General features: G+C 43.7%; 1 protein-coding gene across 1 annotated transcript in view; it reads right to left on the bottom strand.

The window, feature by feature from the left end:
• The window catches only part of lrrc4ba (leucine rich repeat containing 4Ba), a 39549-nt gene extending 33307 nt beyond the window's left edge, over positions 1-6242 (bottom strand). Inside the window, exon 1 of the mRNA XM_087809860.1 lies at positions 6103-6242. The gene's annotated coding sequence lies outside the window, so the exon portion shown is untranslated. The remainder of the gene's footprint in view (positions 1-6102) is intronic.
• Positions 6243-12865: the final 6623 nt, after the last annotated feature.

Genomic DNA, 12865 nt, shown 5'->3' with positions numbered 1-12865 from the left:
ATGACACGAGTCATTAGTCAGTTATTATTCGGCGATAAAACTAAAGCATTAACATTTATTCATTAGCGTTCAGACCGAGGAACATACGATTCATTTGGCTTTAATTACCACAGAAATAGTAGTATTACCTTCTTTCTTATCTCCCTTGAGCGGACGATAATAGTTCCATCCATCCGTTACCTCTCTTTATTCCCACTTCTCCGATGGCTTTTTAGTGGTTGATTTCAATTTCACAGGGTTGTTGTCGAAGTGATTACGTGCGATGCTCGTTATCCAGTTTTCATTATCCACTTTTTTTTACTTTTATTTATTTATTTATTTTCACCAAGATTTCTCTCTTGACTCCCGTTTAGACGCCGGAGCCCCGGAATGACAGGGAAGATAAAAGATATGCTTTCGATAAAGTTCTGTAAACGTTACACGGACACGAGCGATCGATTCAGATCAATGATCGTAGAGTTGATCCGTCTGTCGGTCGAATCGATGAAAACATTTCAATTAAATCGTCTTGAAATGTTAGTGAGGAACGGATGTTGATGGTTTCCTGGATTCAAGAATGTTTTGATCGAAAGCGAAGCTAGTTTTGTGTCGCTTTTATTTTCCATGTAGCGTCAAGTTCTTTTAATCGTATCTCTTTCATCTCTCATTTGTTTGTTTCTCTTCCCTAATAATAAATAAACAAAAAAAACATTATTAATAAACAATATGCCTTTGGAAGAGTATTAACAATTTAATTTTACTACAGCATGAATATTTATTAAGATTTATCTTTTGTAAAAGGTGTATAAAATGAGATAATAGGATCTCGGAATTTCGTTTTGTTTGTTGCATTATTACTAAGGGTGTGTATTGGCAAGAATCTAGCGATACGTAGTTATATATTACGATACCGTAGGATTAAGTATATATTTGTAGGATTGTCAAGTACTTGACTCTGGTGTTGTAGAATTTACAGACCACATGACTCTTCCTTTTATTTTCAAACCAAAATATGTCCAAACATCATCTGGAAACGACTGTATCCTCTCGTCCACAGTCATACCCAGAATTTACAGACCACATGACTCTTGACGAAGTCGTAACTGCTTTCATTTGTTTTTAAACTACAATATGAACAAACATCAGCTTTAAAAGCTGCTGGAGTCACTGTATCCTCTCGTCCTCAGTCGTAACTGCTTTCATTTGTTTTCAAACCAAAATATGTCCAAACATCAGCTTTAAAAGCTGCTGGAGTCACTGTATCCTCTCGTCCTCAGTCGTAACTGCTTTCATTTGTTTTCAAACCAAAATATGTCCAAACATCAGCTTTAAAAGCTGCTGGAGTCGACTGTATCCTCTCGTCCTCAGTCGTAACTGCTTTCATTTGTTTTCAAACCAAAATATGTCCAAACATCAGCTTTAATAGCTGCTGGAGTCACTGTATCCTCTCGTCCTCAGTCGTAACTGCTTTCATTTGTTTTCAAACCAAAATATTTCCAAACATCAGCTTTAAAAGATGCTGGACTCACTGTATCCTCTCGTCCTCAGTCGTAACTGCTTTCATTTGTTTTCAAACCAAAATATGTCCAAACATCAGCTTTAAAAGCTGCTGGAGTCGACTGTATCCTCTCGTCCTCAGTCGTAACTGCTTTCATTTGTTTTCAAACCAAAATATGTCCAAACATCAGCTTTAATAGCTGCTGGAGTCACTGTATCCTCTCGTCCTCAGTCGTAACTGCTTTCATTTGTTTTCAAACCAAAATATTTCCAAACATCAGCTTTAAAAGATGCTGGACTCACTGTATCCTCTCGTCCTCAGTCGTAACTGCTTTCATTTGTTTTCAAACCAAAATATGTCCAAACATCAGCTTTAAAAGCTGCTGGACTCACTGTATCCTCTCGTGAGCTCCTTGGCAGCGGTATGCGTCGTCTCACTGCCTTACGTAAGCATCAAAGATGAAGCTCGACCTCCGCGCCGCTCTCCCTCAGAAGCTTTTGAAAGTGACTTCTTCTCGTCCTCCGTCTCTCTCTCTCTCTCATTTAGATTTTCCTCTCTGACAAATCCAGCTCCAGGTCGAGGGGAGTCAGAAAGGGCAGCTTCAAAAAAAATCCCCGAACAAACAAATCCCTCTGACATTTTGGCCTCACTTTCGCAGCAGCGACACGTCTTGATATTTTCCAGAGCGCCGCCCCCGGCCGGTGGACCTTCAGAAAAGGCGTGATGTCATGTGACAGGCCTCTGGTGTCGGCGCCGGTGACGCTCGGGCGAAGGGGGTCACGATCGGCCGACGCTCGCTTCCGAAGCGGTGGACGTGCGAACTCGCCGGTGTTTACACGTGTGAGGAAGCGGCGAGCCCGAGGGCGAGGATGTGCAGCGAGGCGAGGCTCGTAAACACTGGTGTCATGGTCATTTCCTTTAATGGTGGCGCTCTGAGCATTTACGTGGGTGTCAGGAATGCATCGGGCGATGACGTAAAATACGAGCAGAGGGAAAAAGACGGAGGAACGATCCCCGGAATATTCATGAAGGGATTCAAACCGGCCTCAGACGGGAGGCTCACTGACTCACATGTGTTGGTTTGATGAATGCTCGCAGAAAATCTACATTTCACACGGAGCTACGAACGACTGCAAGTCTTCGAACTTTCCTTCCCTCGTCATCGACCAATCAGAGCCCTCCTTTAGTATCACCTGAATGTCATCAGTTCTTCAAAGGGCAAAGGGAATTGAGCCCAAAACCAATTCCCGATACTCATGATGTTGTCTTAGCGATAGCAGGTCCAAATATTCAACCTGTGAGGTTGTTTTTTTAAATATTTGAACCAACAACCTTTGATGACCAGAGACAAACTACTGATGTTTTAAGCTTGTATCAAGCGAGTCTGGGATTAAACCCACAACCTCCTGATGACCAGTTGACAGCATCTCATCAAAGATAAAAGTGAAAACAAGTGGTTGTACTTCACCAACAGAAAACTAAAGTCTAGGTGTTATCTGGGCCGCACAGAAAGCGAGGAATTGAACCAACAACCATCTTACTTCCAGACATAATCGCTTCCCTTCATCGTTGTCACCAGAACTGGCTCTAAAAGTGAAATGTTACTTAGCGAGTCGTCTCTTTAACCACTCATTTTCTACAGCATGCTGAACGGGATTCAAACCCACAACCTTCCCGGTCGATTATTTAAAATAGCAGTCGAAAAGGTGATTACATCGTCTGACCATTCGGGGTGACAAATGCCGACATGAATTTATGACATTGGCCTGAAAACAGTCTGGGATTAAACCAACAACCTCCTGATGACCAGTTGACAGCATCTCATCAAAGATAATAGTGAAAACAAGTGGTTGTACTTCACCAACAGGAAACTAAAGTCTAGGTATTATCTGGGCCGCACAGAAACAAGGAATTGAACCAACAACCATCTTACTTCCAGACATAATCGCTTCCCTTCATCGTTGTCACCAGAACTGGCTCTAAAAGTGAAATGTTACATAGCGAGTCGTCTCTTTAACCACTCATTTTCTACAGCATGCTGAACGGGATTCGAACCAACAACCTTCCCGGTCGATTATTTAAAATAGCAGTCGAAAAGGTGATTACATCGTCTGACCATTCGGGGTGACAAATGCCGGCATGTACTTATGACATTGGCCTCAAAACAGTCTGGGATTAAACCAACAACCTCCTGATGACCAGTTGACAGCATCTCATCGAAAATAAAAGTGAAAACAAGTGGTTGTACTTCACCAACAGAAAACTAAAGTCTAGGTATTATCTGGGCCGCACAGAAAGCGAGGAATTGAACCAACAACCATCTTACTTCCAGACATAATTGTTTCCCTTCATCGTTGTCACCAGAACTGGCTCTAAAAGTGAAATGTTACATAGCGAGTCGTCTCTTTAACCACTCATTTTCTACAGCATGCTGAACGGGATTCGAACCCACAACCTTCCCGGTCGAGTGCAATTATTTAAAATAGCAGTCAGAAGGTGATTACATCGTCTGACCATTCGGGGTGACAAATGCCGGCATGAATTTATGACATTGGCCTCAAAACAGTCTGGGATTAAACCAACAACCTCCTGATGACCAGTTGACAGCATCTCATTGTGATGAAGATAATAGTGAAAACAAGTGGTTGTACTTCACCAACAGAAAACTAAAGTCTAGGTATTACCTGGACCGCACAGAAAGCGAGGAATTGAACCAACAACTATCTTACTTCCATACATAATTGTTTCCCTTCATCGTTGTCACCAGAACTGGCTCTAAAAGGGAAATGTTACTTAGGGAGTCGTCTCTTTAACCACTCATTTTCTACAGCATGCTGAACGGGATTCGAACCCACAACCTTCCCGGTCGATTATTTAAAATAGCAGTCGAAAAGGTGATTACGTCGTCTGACCATTCGGGATGACAAATGCCGGCATGTACTTATGACATTGGCCTCAAAACAGTCTGGGATTAAACCAACAACCTCCTGATGACCAGTTGACAGCATCTCATCAAAGATAATAGTGACAACAAGTGGTTGTACTTCACCAACAGAAAACTAAAGTCTAGGTATTATCTGGGCCGCACAGAAAGCGAGGAATTGAACCAACAACCATCTTACTTCCATACATAATTGTTTCCCTTCATCGTTGTCACCAGAACTGGCTCTAAAAGGGAAATGTTACTTAGGGAGTCGTCTCTTTAACCACTCATTTTCTACAGCATGCTGAACGGGATTCGAACCAACAACCTTCCCGGGCGAGTGCGATTATTTAAATTAGCAGTCGAGAAGGTGCATCCATCGTGGATGATAAATGCCGGCACGAATTTATGACACTGGGCTCAAAACAGTCTGCGATTGAACCAACAACCTTCTAGTGATGAGATGATCTCAACAAACCTGCGTTGGTTTCAAACACAGTTGATGAACTACAACATTTTTTGTTCTATGACAAACCCCGAGCTATCAATGAGCTAACGGCTAACAGAGACAGGGTAACATTGAATTAAGTGAGTAAACACTTATGACCACATACGTCAAGATCCGAGTCGATGCATGATTCTAGCCTTGCATTGGTCAGCACCCGTCTTAAAGGTTTGGAAGGACGATAAACCCTTGTGTGCTACGTTTTTAAATATTTCATTCAGTACTGCCACCACAAAACAAATCCTACGTTGTGTTTACTGTCGATAAAAGTGTCTGATGTCCGATGTGTTGACGGCCACATCGAGGAGTCAAACCCGGACGGAATTGAGAGCGACTCGTTGCCTTCGGAGAGAATCTCTTCCCTGCTGAGTCATGGAATGATTTAACGACTCAATTAAAACATGTTTTTTTTGCAGGTCCCTCTGGTGGGCACCGGTGTCACCACATCACATTAAAGTTTTAATTGGTAACTTAGCAACAGACATGACTAGTCGCACAATGAAGGCATTGACAAGGATGGGGGGGTGAGACACACACACGAGCCAAAGGCCCCACATCATCTCCCACCACCTTCAGACGCTTCTAATCCCTCCAACTCTCCACGTGCTCGTCTGCGGGGGTCCGGTCGGAGTCTAATCCTGCCCCAGTGCCCCACTTCACCCCATTAATAACTTATTCCCTCCATCATAAACTCTAAAAAGAAAAAAAAAAAAAAAAAAAAGAAAGTGCGCAGATTTAGCATCTAAACCCGCGTCATTGTGCTGCAGATCCAGGGTCTGCACATCTTCACTCATCAGCCGCGCTCCTGGAGGGGCCCCGGGCCTCTGACTCACAGATTAACCCGAGAGCCGCAAGGTGCCTGCGCAACACCCCCTCCTCCAGAAACACCCCCCCCCCCCCACTCACCCTCCAAAAAAAAACAAAAAAAACATCACCCCCTTGTCCAGATTAGGATTAAAACGCGGAGCGGACGGAAGCTCCAAGGTGACATCTCACTCTCGGGGAAAGAATTTTGACGTGATTATGCTAATGAGCCCCGGTCACGTGTCCGCGGTCACTCCTGGACTCCGTCTCGTCCTGATGCGCATTTGGGGAGTTTTTTTTTTTTTTTTTTTCTTTCTTCTATCCATCTTTCCATGTGATGCTGTGGCGCGGATCGCAAGTGCGTGTGCGCGCGACACGCGCGGCTCCACTCACCTTGACCATGACGCTGGAGCGACGATCCCAGTGGCCGCAGACGCTGCTGTTACTCCGACACATGCGAGAGACCTTCCCTCAAATAGCAACGTGTTCCACTGCAGAGTCGCCGACGCTCCTCGCTCTTTCTCCCTCTCTCTCTCTCTCTCTCCCTCTCTCTCCTCCTCCTCCTCCTCTCTCTCCTCCTCTCTCTCTCCCTCCATTCTTCAGGTGGATGGAGTCAGTCTGCACAGATATTATGACTTCATCTTCATCACTTGTTTGTTGTTTTTTATTTATTTGTGGTGCATTTTTTTTCTGACCTTTCGTGGGGCGATAAGACCCCTCGCCGGTCAGTGACCTTCACGTGCGGAGGGATGGGGATCAGCTCCTCCAGGTTCTGGGGGGCGGGGGGCACACATTCGTCACGTGTCATCTAAAAGTTTCTTTCAAATCATCCTTTCGCTCACTTGACCTTCGACCCCCTCGGTTTAACCTTCGCACCTTCGTGACTTTTCCCATCCCACCTCTGACGCCGTCGTTGGATACGGTCGTAAATGGACGCCTCGTTGTATTTCGGCGAGCTCGCTGATATTAGCGCTAACAACGATTTTAATTTGCGCACATCACGTTGTTCTGGTCGTATTAGCTATTACATGGTCTCGAAAAGCGCTATATAAATAAATATTACTTACTTACTTACATAATGTAGCCTGATTAGCTTAGCTACACAGGCTAGTGCTAGCAGGCTACATTAGCTTTTCCACAACAGTTCCAACTTTTCATTTACAATATTCACTTTTTTAAGTGTTGATAAAACCTTAGCTTTGTAAACTCATTAACTATTGATAAACTAATGAATTACTGTTTAAATGTTTATAATCCCTCGCTTTAACACGGTTCACCTACCGCGGCCTCGCGGATTTCTTTTAGTGTAATTTTGAATGGTTTCTTTTTTACAGCGTACAGTATGAACGCACAAATGTGTTCTGCGTCCTGATTGGCTAAAGGAGTACAGAATGCGTTCGTCTAGCCAGATTGAAAATTGGTTTAGTTTACTAATATTGAACTTATCCTTTTTAAATCTACGAAAGTTTGAACTTTGAGAGTGTTTCAATAAAAGAGAGAACTGTGCGGAAATGTTAATGTCTGTCTGAGAAAAGTGTGTAAAAGTTTGTGGTTTTACGGACTTAAAACATGTTTAATAATTATAAAAAATGACTAACGTATCCCGCTTGATTAACGAGTGACCACTGTAAACTCTGTTAGCATCTCGTGTGTGTCCTAAATCGCGAACTTGTGCACTTACACTTAGTATTTTGAGTAAACAAATGTCTCTCCGGAAGAGCAGTGTGCGAAAATGTAGTGCGTGACGAGCACTTAAACGGCCAGGAAATTGAGTGTGGATCGATGGACACTTTCCATCCTTAACGTCTCCGTCTTAGTGGCGTAGCTGAAGCTAAACTGAAGCTAAACTGAAGCTAAACTGAAGCTAAACTGAAGCTAAACTGAAGCTAAACTGAAGCTAAAGACGCGTCTTCAGAGCAGATACCTCGAGAAAACACTTGTTTTACCAGAAAACAACTATAATAAAACAATGAAACACAACTTAATAACTTGTTTCAATTGGCAAAAATGGTTGTCAAGTGTCGCTGATAATTTTCCAATGACCGGTTAAAATCACTGTTAAAAAGTAGTAGAAGAAGAAGCTGTCGAGTCATTTCCTGTAAGTATGTAGTACACGGTTTGATTTGAGACAGTACTAACCTGTCCAAATTGGAGCACTGCGCAAATAAGTGCGAGGTCTTACAGTGCACTGTAACGTAGTGCACTTGGAGACATGCATCGGAAATGACGCGACACCTTCTTCTTCTTCTACTACTATTTAACAATGATTTCAACCAGCTCTAGGAAAACTATCGCCACCTGCTGGCAGCACGTTTGGATCAAGAAATATGAGAAACTAAATATTCGCAACATATTTACAGGAACGAAGACGTGTCATCCTTCTAATGCTGCTGAAAATGCACCTGTAAGTATATGAATATATATATATATATATATTATATATATATATTTATGACGTAACTTTCGTTTACGACGTCAACGTCACTAAGATGGAGCCGTGTAGGGTAGAAAGTGTCCATCGATCCATACTCAAGTATTGTGGGCGTTTAAGTATAATTTAGTGTGTATCACTACATTTCACATACTAAGAATTGAGACGCACTTATGCACTTAAAAAAAAACTAAGTTTAAGTTCACAAGTATACGATTTAAGACAACTAAGGAATGCCCAAAAGTACCTTTTGTCGTAACAACATGGCCGCTTTACCTAAACTCTTCTGGTCATGTTTGACATAACTGTACTTCATCAAGTGTCCTAGAGCTGCTCTGTCTTCCCTCTTAAAACCAGAGCGTAAATCCGGGCCGGACTTCCTGAACTGGTTCGGCTCCACCATGAACGGCTCAAATAAATACCTTTCAGAAGCGAAAGTTCTAATTGTTGCCTCTTAAATCTTAATGAAAGACCAGACCGCCCGTGGCATGGATTTAAACTTTAACCGGCGGCTCAGCGATGACATAAAGCAACAAAGAATTTCATGAAATAGTGATGGATCTATTTTTGATACAGTTTATCGTAAAAAAAAAAGGTGGTAATTTGTAATAATCCGGAGAAGAAGCCGACATGTGTCGCGGACGAGACGATGCTGGTGTTTACAAGCTTGTTTCAGGGAACATTTGCTGCTTTAATGGTTCCCTTGGTAACGCGGAAGCTCGCGCACACACGTGTGTGCCCCCACCTGTACACCACCGCCTCATCATGCCGCCGCAGCCGAGGCTCATGGGAGCATGTGATGATGGAGGGAGAGGGGGAGGAGGGGGGAGGGGGGGGGGGTCCTCCGGGTAGGTGGAGGTGACGGGTCGGGTCAGGGTCGACGGAGACAATCAGCTGGTTGATAAGGAGCAGGGAGGGAGGAAGGGGTGAGACGGCGTGAGATGCTATAGATGCTATAGCAGGACTTCCTCCACGTGTTCTCACACACACACACACACACACACACACACACACACACACGTCCTTCCATCGCTCAATCGAACGCCAGCTAACGGGGGTGACCCCTGCGCGCCCCGTCTGGACGCAACAGCCGCGGCCCTCGACCGGCCATCGCCCGTTTGACCCGCTTCCATCGCGGAGGGTCCGAAAGACCGACCTGTCCCCCCGTAACTCTGACACCGGCGGCGTCTCTTTGCATTGCGTCGTCTCCCCCTCTCTCCCTCTCTCTCTCTCTCTCCCTCTCTCTCTCTCTATTAAATTTCCAGTCACACAACAGTGCAGTGGATATCCCTCCCCTCGCTCGCACACTCCCCCCTCCCTGCCTCTGCACACTGGCGTCTGTGGAGGTGTCGTCCTGGATCTCTGGAATATTGACTGCTCTCTCCCTCCTTTTTTCCCTTTGAACCTCTCAATCTCTCCGCTCTCGATACAAAGCTGCTCTCGTTTCACCTCCAGTTGTCTCGTTGCCCTCTTCGTCCTCCATCTTCCTCTGTATTTAAAAGACCCTCACCCCGCCCCCCCCACACCAGCCCACTCCATTTGTATCTCTGCTGCAGTGTCGGCTCAGACCGGAGGAGAGTAACCTGGGCCTCCTTCTTGCCCCCCCCCCCCCTCGCTCCGGTCTTTAACGGTCTGATGGAGTGGACACCACAGGCCGATAAATGAATAAAGACGAAAGATTAATGTTCCTCACATGGAACCGAAGGCTTTACCGAACGACTGAGGGTGTTGGCTTTTGGGGCGCCGGGGTCTCAGTAGGTCAACTCGACTCGGATAAATAGATCAACCGGGCGTGGAAAGGAGCAGCTCCAGAGGAAGGAAAACCCCTCGAGTGAGAGTTTGTCTCTGCTCCTCCTGCGGTGGTTTCTTTGGGTTTTCCCACCATGAAGCTGGTGCCTTCAGGGCCTTTCTTCGGGTCCGACATATTTAAGGTGGTCATTAACCTTTGATGGTCCAGTCCAGGTGTACAGAACTGTGGCTTCAGAGGAGAAGGCGAAGTTCTTCTTTTGACATATTGACGAAGAAGTGACTTTGACTCTAATGCGGCTCCAGAGTAGGTAATCCTGTCCTGTGCCATTCTTTCTGGGTCCCCGTGGAAGGTTGACCCTTTCAACTGTTAAACCCGGCGTCAGTTCCAGGTCCATCTAGACATTTACCTTTGGTAAGAAACTCTGTTGGGTTGGTTTTTGCCACATGGCTTCTGCAATAGACATCCTGCCCACCAGGCCACTTTATGTGGCCCCAGATAGCACCTATTGAGGGGGTCACCATGATGTAATATATGTTGGTATCATAACCCATGACTTGAAGAGGTTCTACAGGCAGTTTTATACCCGACAATAGAGACTATGAAGGATCCTCTATGGTCCGCCTTCTTCCTCATACTGGGAAACTTTTTGTTGGGGTAGGTTTGTATTGCAATATTTTTTGGTATATATTTAACAGCAATGTATGAAAAAGTTGTCTTATAGTTCTTTTAGTCTTAACAGTTCAATAAAGTGTGTAATAAATCAATTATTTTTTGTATACGATTAACGTGCAAATACTTACGACATTTGTTCCATTTTTGTGTTGCAATTAAACTTCCAACCACTAGATGGTAGCAGTCATTACATCCTCCGCAGATAAAGGAACAATGAAATCTTGCAATAACCCAGAGATGACTGAGGACAAGAGGATACAGTGAGTCCAGAAGCTTTTAAAGCTGATGTTTGGACATAATTTGGTTTGAAAACAAATGAAAGCAGTTACGACTTCGTCAAGAGTCATGTGGTCTGTAAATACTACAACACCAGAGTCAAGTACTGGACAATACTACACATATATACTTGTTACTACACTATCACAACACCAGAGTCAAGTACTGGACAATACTACACATATATACTTGTTACTACACTATCACAACACCAGAGTCAAGTACTGGACAATACTACACATATATACTTGTTACTACACTATCACAACACCAGAGTCAAGTACTGGACAATACTACACATATATACTTGTTACTACACTATCACAACACCAGAGTCAAGTACTGGACAATACTACACATATATACTTGTTACTACACTATCACGACACCAGAGTCAAGTACTGGACAATGCTACACATATATACTTGTTACTACACTATCACAACACCAGAGTCAAGTACTGGACAATACTACACATATATACTTGTTACTACACTATCACAACACCAGAGTCAAGTACTGGACAATACTACACATATATACTTGTTACTACACTATCACAACACCAGAGTCAAGTACTGGACAATACTACACATATATCCTTGTTACTACACTATCACAACACCAGAGTCAAGTACTGGACAATACTACACATATATACTTGTTACTACACTATCACAACACCAGAGTCAAGTACTCGACAATACTACACAAATATAATTTTTACTACACTATCGCTATATATATATATATATATATATATATATATGTATCGTTGACTCTGTATCGTGGTACGTATCGTATCGTCAGAGATTACACACTCTAGTTCAGTTCACACTATTAACGAAAATATGTTTTACTTTTTCGGACTAAGATAATCAGGATTCTGACCGTATGACTCCCCAAGTGGATCGTGACTCATGGGTTAATGCTGGTCATAGCAACATGGACGTGGCAGGAGGTTGTTTTCATGTCTACTGGTGATTGTTCGATACGACGATAGATCGCAAGATTTCTATTCAGATACTGTATCGATATTCGTGTTCATTTTTGTGTTGCAATCAAACTTCCGGACACTAGATGGCAGCAGTCATAACGTCCTCTGCAGCTAAAGGAACAATGAGATCCCAGCGATGACTGAGGACGAGAGGATACAGTGAGTTCAGCAGCTTTTAAAGCTGATGTTTGGACATATTTTGGTTTGAAAACAAATGAAATCAGTCACGACTGAGGACGAGAGGATACAGTGAGTTCAGCAGCTTTTAAAGCTGATGTTTGGACATATTTTGGTTTGAAAACAAATGAAAGTAGTTACCACTTCGTCAAGAGTCTTGTGGTCTGTAAATTCTGCAACACCAGAGTCAAGTACTCGACAATACTACACATATATCCTCGTTACTACAGTAACGCAGTATATCGTATTGTTGCCTATGAATCGTGTAGCGTATTCCAATACTCACCACTGATTGTGGGCCCCTTACATTCCTGGGAATTCCAATACGTGACACTGAATTATCTGGGCATAGTTTTTTGAATGTAGCCATTAACACAGTTGTCGTTTTCTCATGAAACAAACTGTGTTTTTCAGAAATGTAAGTCTCCGTCTACACATGGACTTTTTACAATATCATTTTTTTTGTCTCAGACGTGGAAACATGAAACGTGGGCGGAGCTCCAGTCAAAAAGCGGGAGAATGAGTTGTGTCACGGCTTGAGTGCACCTGATGATCCTGATCCCCATTCCTCTTAAAGACGCTCATAAATTTATATGAGGCGCAGTAAAAGCAAATATCTGAATATACCGAGGTGATCAATCCCCGCGTGATCCGCTGCACTTAATGGATTCCCTCTCCGTCCTGAACCTGGGAATGATTCATCCCTTTTAATTACCTGACAGCGTCCTGCCCGGAGAGGAGTCTCAATGTCGACACAAACAGACGCACAACGGGGGGAACAACAAGGCCGAGGGGGGCTCCCTCCTCCAGCTCTGACATCATCGTCAAAGGAGTCATCGCTGGCGACTTCCTG

The sequence above is a fragment of the Callionymus lyra genome, chromosome 15 (genome assembly GCF_982586985.1).
Source record: "Callionymus lyra chromosome 15, fCalLyr1.hap1.1, whole genome shotgun sequence".
Classification (NCBI taxonomy): Eukaryota; Metazoa; Chordata; class Actinopteri; order Syngnathiformes; family Callionymidae; genus Callionymus; species Callionymus lyra.
This window is presented reverse-complemented; position numbering and strand designations above follow the sequence as displayed.